The sequence below is a fragment of the Schistocerca cancellata genome, chromosome 4, assembly GCF_023864275.1.
Source record: "Schistocerca cancellata isolate TAMUIC-IGC-003103 chromosome 4, iqSchCanc2.1, whole genome shotgun sequence".
Lineage (NCBI taxonomy): Eukaryota > Metazoa > Arthropoda > Insecta > Orthoptera > Acrididae > Schistocerca > Schistocerca cancellata.
This window is the reverse complement of record NC_064629.1, coordinates 673,392,289-673,405,151: the sequence shown is the minus strand read 5'-3', so window position 1 is coordinate 673,405,151 and position 12,863 is coordinate 673,392,289. Positions and strand designations below refer to the sequence as shown.

Sequence of the window (12,863 nt, the reverse complement as noted above, 5' to 3'; positions counted from 1 at the left end):
CACACACACACACACACACACACTTAGTCTGCAAACAAATTTCCCATACCAAATCATCACACACCTCTAATTCCCCCACAACCTCCAAGAACCAGCTGCAAAGGAGTTCCCCCTCATCACCTAGTATCACCCTAGACTGGAGCAACTGAAGCATGTCCTTTGCCAGGGCTTCGAGTATCTACCATCCTACCCATGATCATTCCCACTCCTCTTAAAGTAGTATTCAAGTGTCCACCCAACCTACACAACAACCTGGTCCATCCCAATGCCACTCTCATTCTAAAACCCTTCCCAAAGAGATCATATTCCTCTGGAAGACCCAGGTGCAATACCTGTCTGATTCACCCACACCGCACATCCTACTCTAGTCCTGTCACAGGTTTATCCTACCCCATCACAGGAAGGGCCACTTGTGAAAGTATCCATGTCACATACTAAGTGTGTTGCAATTCCTTTGCAGCATTTTATGTCAGCATGACCACCAACCAGCTGTCTACATGAATGAGTGGCCAAGAACAGAGTTGACCACCCAGTGATGAAACACACTGCTGAGCACAACATGCTCGAGTTCAGTGGCTGCTTCACAACCAATGCCATCTATTCTTCCCTCCACCACCAAATTTTCTAAACTATTTAGATAGGAGGTACCCTTGAAACACATCCTTTGTTTCCATAATCCACCTGGCCTGAAGCGCCTCTCCATTCCACATTACTATCACACACAACTGCTGCATTCCTCTGAGTTGCCACCCATTGCTCCCCAACCCTCTTCCCACTTCCTGATTGTTTCTCTCTCTGCCCACACTGGCACAATCCCTCGCCTCAGTCCAGCCGTCAAACTGCAGCCTCAGCACTGTGTGTTCAGCCTGTACAATGTAATTGCACAGAGAGAGAGAGAGAGAGAGAGAGAGAGAGAGAGAGAGAGAGAGTGTTTGTGTGTGCTCTAACTCATTTAAAAGATTTGTCCAAAAGCTGGCAAGTTTTTTTCTCTGTTGAGTGCCTGTCAATGACTAGTTTTGTTCTATTTTGTCAGTGACTCAATGACTCTGATGTTTGGTGAATGGTCTTTTTTACTCATAAATTATTAAAATTCTGCATATTGAGTGCTAAAAAGAGTTATTACTCAGAATCCAAATACTGATGGAATACATTTCTTTGACACATTGCCTAATGGTACAAACTAACTCTGTGGAAATACTTTTAGAGACTACTTAAAGCATTTATATTTAACAGTTTGTTATACTCACTTTATTTAAAACTACCTCAGGCAAAATATCTAATGTGTTATTTCCTTCATATGTATTCGATATTTGTGGTATGATTGTATTAATGTGAATGTATAAAATTACAGTTTCCAAGACTGTGAAATTACTATGTGCAAAGAAAGATTATTGTTAGCACCTAATGCACTGTTTAACTGCCTATGTCCTTCCCTCCCTTTTTTTGTGCTAAATTTGGTATTTTAAAATATCATCACTTGTGCTAAGGAACTATGGTATATATTGCCACTTATGAGACATATTTCCCATTGTCATTTACAGATTTTACAACAATGACAACAAAATTGTCAAGAATATTCAATTTTATAGAATTTGCCTCAGGTCAACATATTTTTTTGAGTGTTTCCAGGATCTAAGTAGAGTATTTCTTTTTAAATTTTTCATAAAGGTTTCCTGGAATGGGTTTTAATCTAATTAAATGTAACAGGGATGTTAACACATGCTGTGATAGCTGAATGTGGTTTCATTTGTGTTATTTTATCAGTCACATGAAATTTTGTCTGTGCATTGCCCCAACAATGTTGAGTTCACGAAAGCACATGTCATCAAAACACTGGAGAAATATTATTTATATTTAGAAACTGCATGTATACCAGGTGCACAAAAGTCTATAAGTGACTTTATTTATGTTGAAATATACTGGTAAATGTGGATACAACAGTAATATTGGAACTGATGACAAATGAATATTCATTGTCTTATTCATCTTGCATTTGTCTGTTGAACATAATAAATGTTGTTTCCCAGCAGGTAAAAATGTAAGTTTACTGTGATCTGTTCATTTCATTTGTTTTACATAGCACAGAACCTATTTTATAATGTTATTTCTGTTGTACATTAATCACAGGCTTTTTCAGTTCAATATGATGTATCCACTTGTGGAAGGAAGAAAGATTTGTGTTCTATATTGCAATGATGATGAAGTCATAGGAAATTTGATGCATGCTCAGGATGGGGAATGAAATCAGCCATGTCCTCTTCAAAAGAATTTTGCCATGATTTGCCTTAAGTGATTTAGTAAGCCATTAAAAACTTAAATCTGTATGGCTGGATGGAGATTGAATTCATTCCTACTGTAACATGTTTGTGGTTTGGTGGTTAAGTGTGGGACTATGAAGCCAGACATCTGGGATTCAATTCTTGGTCAGTTTCAGGATTTTTATCTCTCATTTATCACTTCTTTTATACCTGCCAATATTTGTGAATGAGAAAAATACTGAGTTGCACCATAGTTCAAAGCTCATGTTAAACTGTAGTTCCCCCTACAACTCGTTGTGTAAGTCAGTACAGAGGTTAGAGGAAGGCTAGGGCATATCGTTTCCAACTGGACCATACTTAGTAAAGTGCTATGATGTCCAATTCAGCCTTCAGGTTGATGATAAATTTACCTTAAGAGCATGATCAAATTTACACATGAATAGATATCATTCTATACAAACATGAAAAGATGGGATGCAGTTCACTAATTTATTGGAAATGAATGGATGAATGAAAAGAGTGTGTGATGTACCCAATTCTGTGTCTGAGAAACAAAAGTATGGGGGCAAGATAAGAAGGTCATAATTGTGCAATAAAATTATATATATCACTAATGAGTGTCTTGGCATCACAAGACATCAACTGTAAGATAGAACATATTGATCACATTATTTCATGGAAAGGGTAACCAAGTGTCTGTTCTATGTAGCCTTTTTGCTCAAGCAGACGTCTACAAGGCTATGTAGATGGGAGTTAAAATAATAACATATCCAGTCAATATTTGTGAAAATAATTCATTGTTCCTTAAAGAAAGATACTTAACATTTATTTTGAGTGACTATGCAGTCCTCATTTGTAAGACATTTCATATGATTTCTCCACTATACTTACAAAGTGTTATATTATTAAAAATAGCTTAGGCATTTAATTTCTGAATAAATGATGTATCTTTTTAATCACTGTTCAGATGAGTAGTTGCTAATTAGGATATACCAAGCAGATAAAATTTTAACAAAGAATGCAGTATTGTTTTGCAGTCAAGGTGAATATATAATTTGGCCTGGCACAGAGAGGATGTTGATACTGATTGAATTTTGTTTGTGGTTTGCTGGTGCACATTTCAAAATAATGTGAGGTAAGTGTAAATTTGATCTTCAAAATAGTCTTGTCTCTAAAGCTTTTGAAAACAGCTATACTGTTTGTCTTTCATTCATATGCATCAAGTGGAGTACTGTGCCTTCATAGAATTCATTTTTTGAACAATGCAGATTCATCCAGAGTTGGTCAAAGAAGGGACTATTAATTGTAAAACATGCAAGTCCATTGCCACTTGATTTACTGTATGACTTGTGATACAACTGTTTAGATCAGGGCTGTATCGGTTCTGATTTTGTTGCTACAGTGGATATTTCTCTGGGAATGGAGCATACTTTCTATTAGTTATCATTCTACCATATATTTGCAATTGTTCGTAGTGAATATTTGAACAAGTAATAGCAATTACTATTTGGTATGGCTTCAACTGCTCTATGCCTGAAGATGCAAAGCATCTGTCAGCAACAGCTTGGGTGTTACATTACATAATGCCTCATTATCGATTCATAAATGTATGTGAAAGGTATCATGGAGCTGCTACTCAAGTAATTATTTCTGTTTGCAAATTATAAATCACATGCTTTGCAAAATTTCATGAGTGTTATTAACTACATAATAGGAGTTTACATTTCAACTCACAGTGTTTGGAGATACACATGGCATGCATAAATTTTATAACATATTTCCGGGGTGATCAATGATATTTTCAACATTTTCTTAGTACACACATGTAGCCAGCTGCTATTTAGAATAGACTACTTACTTGCTTCCACAAGCTTTAGCAACAGAAATTCAAATTAATGTAACTATGAAAATTTAATACAATCTCACCAGGATTTGAGCAATGATGATTCAAAAGCCACTGGTTGAAAGACATGGCATTACTGGACTTTGACAGCCAGAGAAAAAGAGGTATCACTGTAGAGCCCCCAGTCACCATTTGTGTGAGTGTGTGTGCGTGTGGTGAGGGGAGGGGGGAATGGGGGTGGATAAGTGGGGTGGATGGGATGCATATGTGCCAATTTTATTAGCTGAAATTCCTGGGAGGGGGGAATGGGGGTGGATAAGTGGGGTGGATGGGATGCATATGTGCCAATTTTATTAGCTGAAATTCCTAATGTAGGAGAGCTACTGTGAAGTTTGGAAGGTAGGAGACGAGGTACTGGCAGAACTGAAGCTGTGAAGATGGCTCGTGAGTCAAGCTTGGGAAGCTCAGTTGTTAGAGCACCTGCTTGCAAAAGGCAAAGTCCCAAGTTCAAGTCTCAGTCCAGCACACAGTTTTAATCTGCAGGAAGTTTCATATAAGCCCTCACTCGGCTGCAGAGTGAAAATTTCATTCTACTAATGTAGTACTTTACAGATTGAGGAGAATGGATACATTTAGTATTTAGTGCTAATATACCAATAACAAAAAGTTTTTCCTGTTTACATTCACACCAAAGTCTTAATATAACTGACTGTTGCTCATAAGTAATATTTTCAGTTTGTGACAGCATCTTCTATAAAGTATTCTTGCTTGCAGTAGTTTGGTAGTGTGACTGTTAACAATAATTTGTCAGTGGTATTTTGGTCAGAAAACTAAAGAGAGTATAAGCCACATTCAGCTACAAGAAGAGCAGGAGAACTGATCAACACAACTACATTCCACACTTCTGATATCTAGCTGCTACAAAATCTTTAAATGATATTGTAAGTTCAAAATAATATTTTTTTCTTGCATGAATGAATTCATCATAGCAAACAGCATACATTCCTAAGACAGTGATTATGCTCTTACATTTCGTATATGTGATATTACAAGCAAAGAGTCATGCATACTAGTTCTTGAATTTGGAGGAGAACTTAGGCAGCACAACACCAATACTTACTAACACAAAAATTACATCTCTGTGTAATATATATCCAGATTTATGACTGCAGTCAAGTTGTCTTTGAGGCAGAGAGACACATGATATTTGGAAAAGATCATCAACTCACATGTTAGTAATTCCAGGTGTGTGCCATCCTGATAAAACTATCTGTATGAACAGCTGGCCAAATACCAATAATATAACCAAAAAAAGTGCAGTTCCTGCAGTCCTCTATCATGAAATGTCCATGAGAAAAAATTTCACAAATATCAAGAATAATCTTTGGCCAACTTCCTTTTTCTTCTCAGAATTTGGTCACTTAGGACACTTATTCTAATCAAACATGGATGACATAGTCCTAAAGACCATATGAGCTGGTAAAAGCAGATGTGTTCATTAGTTCGGTCTGTCCTAGCAAGCAGTCTAGACTGGATGTTAGATTATCACCCAGAGAATTTGTGACTGCATGACTGTTTCATTGTTTACAATGTTTGTTTTTTAGACTTGCTTATATTCTTTATTAAAAACTAATTTCCCAATGATTTATTGCCTAATTAAGGTGACTGTAGATGTATTATTGGCTTTTGCATTCTCTAGATAACACATTCTAAGTATCACATACTCTCCACCTTCATCAAATTAATAAGTTTAATTATGTTTATAAACTTGCCATTACTCTTAAAAGTGATGAGCTACAGCTTCCTGACACATCAAAGATATGTGCCTACCAATGATCTTTGCAGTACAGGTTTCATCTTGAAACTCCTAAATTTCTATTTAGGAAAGTGTAAAGTGTGTATATCAGAAGAACAAAATTCTCACACCTGTTCCTATTGTAGTTTTTGATCACTGTTTATACTGATCTGTAAATGGGTGGAATGTACTCACACATAAAAGAAACTATATTAAACAAACTGTAAAAAATCATAGTGATCAGTTGTGTGAATGATCTACGAGCATGGAAGATGTAAGTAACTAAATTAAAATAAAGTAAACTTATTGCGTCATTAGTAACAATAGTGTCACCTTTTTAAGATGTGTTGGAGTTCTGAAAATATTTTTGGCTGTGATATAACATCCATTCATTAAGCACATCTGTTTCCTAGCAGCCTTTATTTATTTATTTTTTGTGCTCTTCCCTTCAAGTAAAGCACCAAATCTTAAAATTTTCAAGATACAAAGCATCAATTTCTGTTTATTTGACTTTCCTGCTCTATGATCTCTACAGTGTCTGTAATGTTTCACACTAATTCAGAGACTTACTGCAGTCCCAAGTTGTTAGATAGCTTTTCAGTCCAACCTAAGAGAATCACAATAACCACTGATTTGCATTGAAGTTGCAGGCAGATGTGACAGTATTATTCCTTGTGGATTGTTTTGACTGTCCTTGCAGTGCAATGTACATATTATATGCCAAATCAAATTCCTATACAATATGTAACTGGATTACTGAGACATCATTACCCATTCAAACAAACTTTTCATTTTCTGTAGTATTCATAGTACCCAGTCAATGATGTAATGTTGTAGAAATCCTCCAATATGTGCTGACATGGTCTCTGAAAGTCTTCTGAGCTCGCTATATGTTTGTGAGTGTTATGATATGGGCCACTGATCTATTGTCATGTCAGACCCTACAAACTTGTAATGAAGACAAAATTCTCAACTTCCATTTAGTTGGTGATAACATGACAAGTGTCACAGATATGCTATAGATGTACACAGGTATTTTGTCTATTGTCATAACAGCATACTGAGTTCAAATGAAACCCAGTATGTTATCCTCAATATAGAATGTTCAGCAGAGGCAAGGATATCATCAGGAGTGCCCGAGGGAAGTGTGATAGGACTGCTGTTGTTCTCTATAGATAAATGAGTTGTTGGACAGGGTGGGCAGCAAGCTGTGGTTTTTTGTTAATGATAGAGTGGTGTATGGTAAGGTGTGAAAGTTGAGTGACTATAGGAAGATACAAGATGACTCAGACAAAATTTCTAGTTGATATGATGAAAGGCAGCAGCTAGCTCAAAATGTTGAAAAATGTAAGTTAATGCAGATGAGTAGGAAGAACAAACCTGTAATGTTCAATTACAGTATCACTAGTGTCCTGCTTGACATTGTCAAGTCATTTAAATATCTGACTATAATGTTGCAAAGCTATATGACATGGAATAGACATGAGAATTGTGGTAGGGAAGGCGACTGCCCATCCTGCTTTAGGTTTTCCATGATTTCCCTAAATCGCTTCAAGCGAATGCTGGGATGGTTCCTTTGAAAGGGCATGGCCGACTTCCTTCTCCATCCTTCCCTAATCAGATTGGACTGATGACCTCACTGTTTGGCCCCCTCCCACAAATCAACCAACCAACTATGTAGAACACCTGAAGAACCTGTAGGGAAGGTGAATGGTTGATTTTGATTTATTGGGAGAATTTTAGGAAAGTGTTGTTTACTTGTAAAGGAGACCACATACAGGACATTTGTGTGACCTATTTCTGAGACCACTCATGTTTGGGATCCATACAAGGTTGGATTGAAGAAAGTCACTGAAGCAATTCAGAGGTAAGCTGCTAGATTTGTTATCAGTAGATTTGGACAATATGTAAGTGTTACAGAGGTGCTTTGAGAACTCAAATAGGAATCCCTGGAGGGAAGGAGAAGTTCTTTTTGAGAAACACTACTGAGAAAATTTAGAGAACTGGCATTTGAAGCTGACTGACAAACGATTCTACTGCCCTAACATATATGTGCATAAGGACCATGAAGATAAGATATGATAAATTAGGTCTCATATGGAGGTATATAGACAGTCATTTTTCCCTTGCTCTATTTGTGAGTGTAATGGGAAAGGAAATGACTAGTAGTGGTACAAGGTACCCTCCACCAAGCTTATCTATGTAGATGTAGATGTCAATATAGAACTGTGTGCTAAGAATGATATTGGAATAAAAACTGAACTCAGTGGTTGGTAGAGAAGGATATTAAAGATTAATTGTAGCTCTAATAAAATGATAATTGTCACAAATGTGACTGCTGAGCTTAATATGCATCTACAGAACAGAATGTAATGTGGAACAGGAACAGTATAAAGAGAACAATCGAAGCAGATCTGGCATATTCAAACCTCTTATAAAATGAATAAATGTGAATAAGAGGGTTTAGTGGTGTAAGAAAAAAATTCTTGGATTACTAACCAGTGGTAACGTCTATGATAGTCTGATTGGTCCAGCATTACAAAGTTCACTACTGCAGCACATGTAGATACATAAAAAAAACAGAGGAAGTATACAGTCTTGACCACCTTACTCCAAAATGAAAGTATATTGGAGGTCCGAAGTGGTTCAAATGGCCACATTGTGGATGACATTAGGTCCTAGAATAACAACATAAAATGTAAATGTATGTGGTAAGGTCTATATGGTCATCTAAAGTCCATGTTATTCAATGGAACAGGCATTGTTCCTGCAAGGGGAGTGCATTTTTAATTCTAATAATTCCCCCAGTCATATGACTGCAAGTGTTCAAGATTGATTTGTTTCATGTGAAAGTAGATTAGCACTTCTTCCCTAGCGTCCATAGTTTCAAATTTTGAATATTATTGTAGTATGCAGTGGAAAAACAATTAATGATATATAACATTCATCTGCTACCTCTAAAGTATTTCGAACAGTTTCTTTGTAACAAATAGTCTAAAATGAAGTTTACCACCATTCTAGATTTATATGTTTTGGTCCCTAGGAGCATTCGGGCTGCTTTGGACACCAGTGACCCTACACCATAGTTAGCGGGTATTCACATTATTTTGAACAATCGTTGCATATGTGCTATGGCTGCTGGATTTTTTTCTCAGTCTCTTATAATGATGAACTTAGCTTCTGTTGAGGCCTATGCTTAGTTTGTTTTTCGTGTGTTGATTTTAGCCTACCAGATGTAATGTATATGCAAATAAGGAACTAATAAAGAAGTAAATATCCATTCAATTAGAAAAATGTTCTCATATCTCCCAATTTTTCAGTAGGTATTTTGTAATCTGAAGGTTCGCCAGACTTGCAGACCAGATTCTCACTATGGCCTTCGCTCCATGAAGGGTAATGATCGTATGAAGCATCCGGCTAGGAGTAAGTATGGGTTGATTTTCTGTTAAATGGATGAAGAATAAAGAAAAATCTGGATACCTCCACTACATTTGTGGATCCATATAAAAGTTTTGACAGTATAAGGTGAAATGTTGATGTTGTTGTTGTTGTTATTACTGTTATTGTGGCCTTCCGTTCAAAAATGGTTCAAATGGCTCTGAGCACTATGGGATTTAACTTCTGAGGTCATCAGTCCCCTAGAACGTAGAACTACTTAAACCTAACTAACCTAAGGACATCACACACGTCCATGCCCGAGGCAGGATTCGAATCTGTGTCTTTAGCGCCTAGAACCACTCAGCCACTCCGGCCAGCTTCAGTTCAAAGACTGGTTTGATGCTGTTCTCAAAACTAGTCTATCTTGTCCAAGTATATCCTTCTCTGTGTAACTACTGCACCGTACATCTATTTGAACCTGCTTAAAGTACTTAAACCTTGGTCCTCTCTACAGTTTTTATTCACCACACTTCCTTGATGCCTCAGAGTGTGCCCTGTCTAATGATCCCTTCTTTTATCAATGTGTGCCATAAATACTTTCCTCCCTGATTTGATTCAGTACCTTTACATTAGTTAACTCTGCTACCCATGTAATCTTCTGCATTCTTCCATTGCAGCACATTTCCAAAACTTCTGTTCTCTTCCTGTCTGTTCTGCTTATCATCCACATGTCACTTCCTGGTAAGACTACACCGACACAACTACTTTCAGAAATGTTTCCCTAATGCCTAAATTTGTATTAGATATTAACATATTTCTCTTTCTCAGAAAAGCTTTTCTTGCTATTGTTACTCTGCATTTAACATCCTCTCTTCTTCTGCCATCAGTTTTTTCTTAACAAAATAGAACAACTCACCTACTACTTTCAGTGAATTGTTTTCTAAGGACCACCTGGTAAAATCTGACTACATTCTGTTACACATTTTTTACTTTTGTTGATCTTCATCTTATAACAGCTCTTCAAGACATAACCCATTCCATTCAACTCACCTTCTGACTACTTCACCCTATCTTGCAGAATTACCATGTCATCAGTGAGCTCCAAAGTTTTTATTTCTTTTCCCAGAATTTGTTTTCCTTTACTGATTTATCAATGTATAGATTGAATAACGTCAAGGATAGGTTAAAACCCTGTCTCATTCCTTCCTCCCTCTCATGTCCTCCAATTTTTATAACTGCAGTCTTGTTGCTATAACAGTTGTGGATAATGTTATGCCCCTTGTATTTGATCTTTCAGTCTTTCTTTAACCTCTCTTCTGAAGTAAGTTGTATGGTCTGTATTATCTGAATGTTCCTACATCTCTCTGGATCCTAAAGTAATCGTCTACCAAGTCAGCTTCTACCAGTCTTTCCATCCGCCTGTAAATAATTCACATTGGTGCTTTGCAACTATGATTTACTAAATTGATTGTGTGCTGATGTTCACTTCTGTCACCACCTGCCTTATTGGAACTGGAATTATTACATTCTTCTTGAAATATAAGGTTGTTTTTCCTGATCATATGTCTCACAAACCAGATGGAATACTTTTGGTATGCCTAGTTCTCCTGAAGATCTTAATAATTTTGTAGGAATTTCATCTGTTCCAGGCTATTGTTTCTACTCAGGTATTTCAGTGTCCTGTCAGATTTTTCTTTTAGTATCAGATAAGGTGCCCAAACTCTTCAGATAAATGTTAAACTTAATGTGAGTCTAAGTAAGTTACTGACCTGCTATTTTTGACAAATAATGGCTACTGTAAAACTGTGAGTTGATCATATTTCATTATAGTTAGTAAAATAAATGCACATTGACAGTACTTTAAATATCTGCAGTATCAGCTACTTTATTGAAAAATTTTACCACCATTTATTATACCAATGCTGGAGACTGAAAGATGAATTCAGTAAGACCTTACAGATCAATAAATTTATAAGATACTCCCAGGTAAAAGATGATAGTGAATGATTGTAGGGATTGGTTGTTAATCATGTAGTCAGATTGTGTATTATGTGAATTACATTATATCTGTTTCTGTTGAGGGTTATCTTTATGTTGGATTGACTGTCAGTCTTTTTTCATTTCATAACAATTTTCTAACATGTGTCATCCATGTATACAACTGTATATTGAATAAGTATTTGCATCATAAAAGTGAAATGACTGGTTGTGCTCAGAAAATGGAGCACACAATTTTAATGAGAGCACAAGGAAAATTTATGAAAGAGGATTAAATATTAATATTCCATAGCATATTTGATTCATCTTGAGCAGAAAAGAAGAATGAAATATGAGGACTGGAAATAATCTTCTTACAACAGCCACACACAGTGAACCTTTTCACTTCACTGCTTAACTGTTTTGGGAATGTCACAGACATTTTTCAAATGTACATAAATAGTGATAGTGTTGTCCATAACACAAAATGTGGCATCATCATAAATTGAATTGTGTGATGGACAACACTGTTATTATTTGTGCAGATTTTAATATGTAACATCACATTATGAAAACATTTACATAATAAAATGTGAACAGTAATGTTTCTATTGGCCTCAGATCAGAGTTGTATGATCCTGCTGCCTTTTTCCTAGCTGCAACATGTGTTGTTTCTCTTTATTATCTATTTTTCGCTTCAAAAGATGTAGCTGAACTCCATACACTTGTGATCCAATGTTTTTGGACAATCTGTATGTTCACCTTTCAGATCAAAGCAAGTATATGTAACATTCTATACAGTGTGTAAATATCTCATCATATAAAATGAAACGCTCACCATGCATTCAAAATGTTCTTAGACAGGAACAAATGAGCCTCCACATGGTCTATAAGACAAGTATATCATAATAAGGATATAAGACAGTGTAGCAATGTAATGCTATTGTTGCAGCAGTGGTTGTTGAAGTGATGAAATAACTGAAGTTTAGTATCACTAAATGTTATATGGTGATGGATATGAAAGTTAAATTTTTCTGATTACATTACCCATTTTGCCTAAAGAAGGATAATTTATATGACCCACTGAGTGTAAAAGAATGGGAACTTAACACAATATTTGGGTTAATAAATACCAGAACTAAGATGAAAGTGATGGAAAGTAGTATAAAGGTAAAAAATGTCTTGTTTAACATCAAAACTGGCACAGACATAGTAGTAGAAGAAGCCAAATAAATTTTCAGCCTATAAAGCAAAATTACACAATATGGTAGAAGCAAGGAAGATATCCATAGTTGTTTGGTGTAGATGAAAAAAGCTTACTTTGACAAAAACTCTAATGATATCAAATGTTGGAATGAAATTGAAAAACAATTTCCTAAAACTGAAAATCTAGTGCACAGCATCATCCACAAGTGACTCATAGATCATTAAAATTATGGAGAAAATGCAATTGGCAGATCTGAAATGTGGTGCTGTAGAAAGAGGTTAAAACTTGAGTAGCGAAATAAAAAATGAATAAGCAAGGAAAGAACACTGCTCATGCGGAAGTAGTTAATTTAACTCTAGAAGTGTCAGAGGCAAAAAACTGTTTGGTTACATAAAGACTAGAATA

General features: G+C 36.0%; 1 protein-coding gene across 1 annotated transcript in view; it reads right to left on the bottom strand.

Moving 5' to 3' along the window:
- The window catches only part of LOC126183462 (trehalase-like), a 262,929-nt gene that overhangs the window by 48,089 nt on the left and 201,977 nt on the right, over positions 1–12,863 (bottom strand). The window lies entirely within an intron of this gene.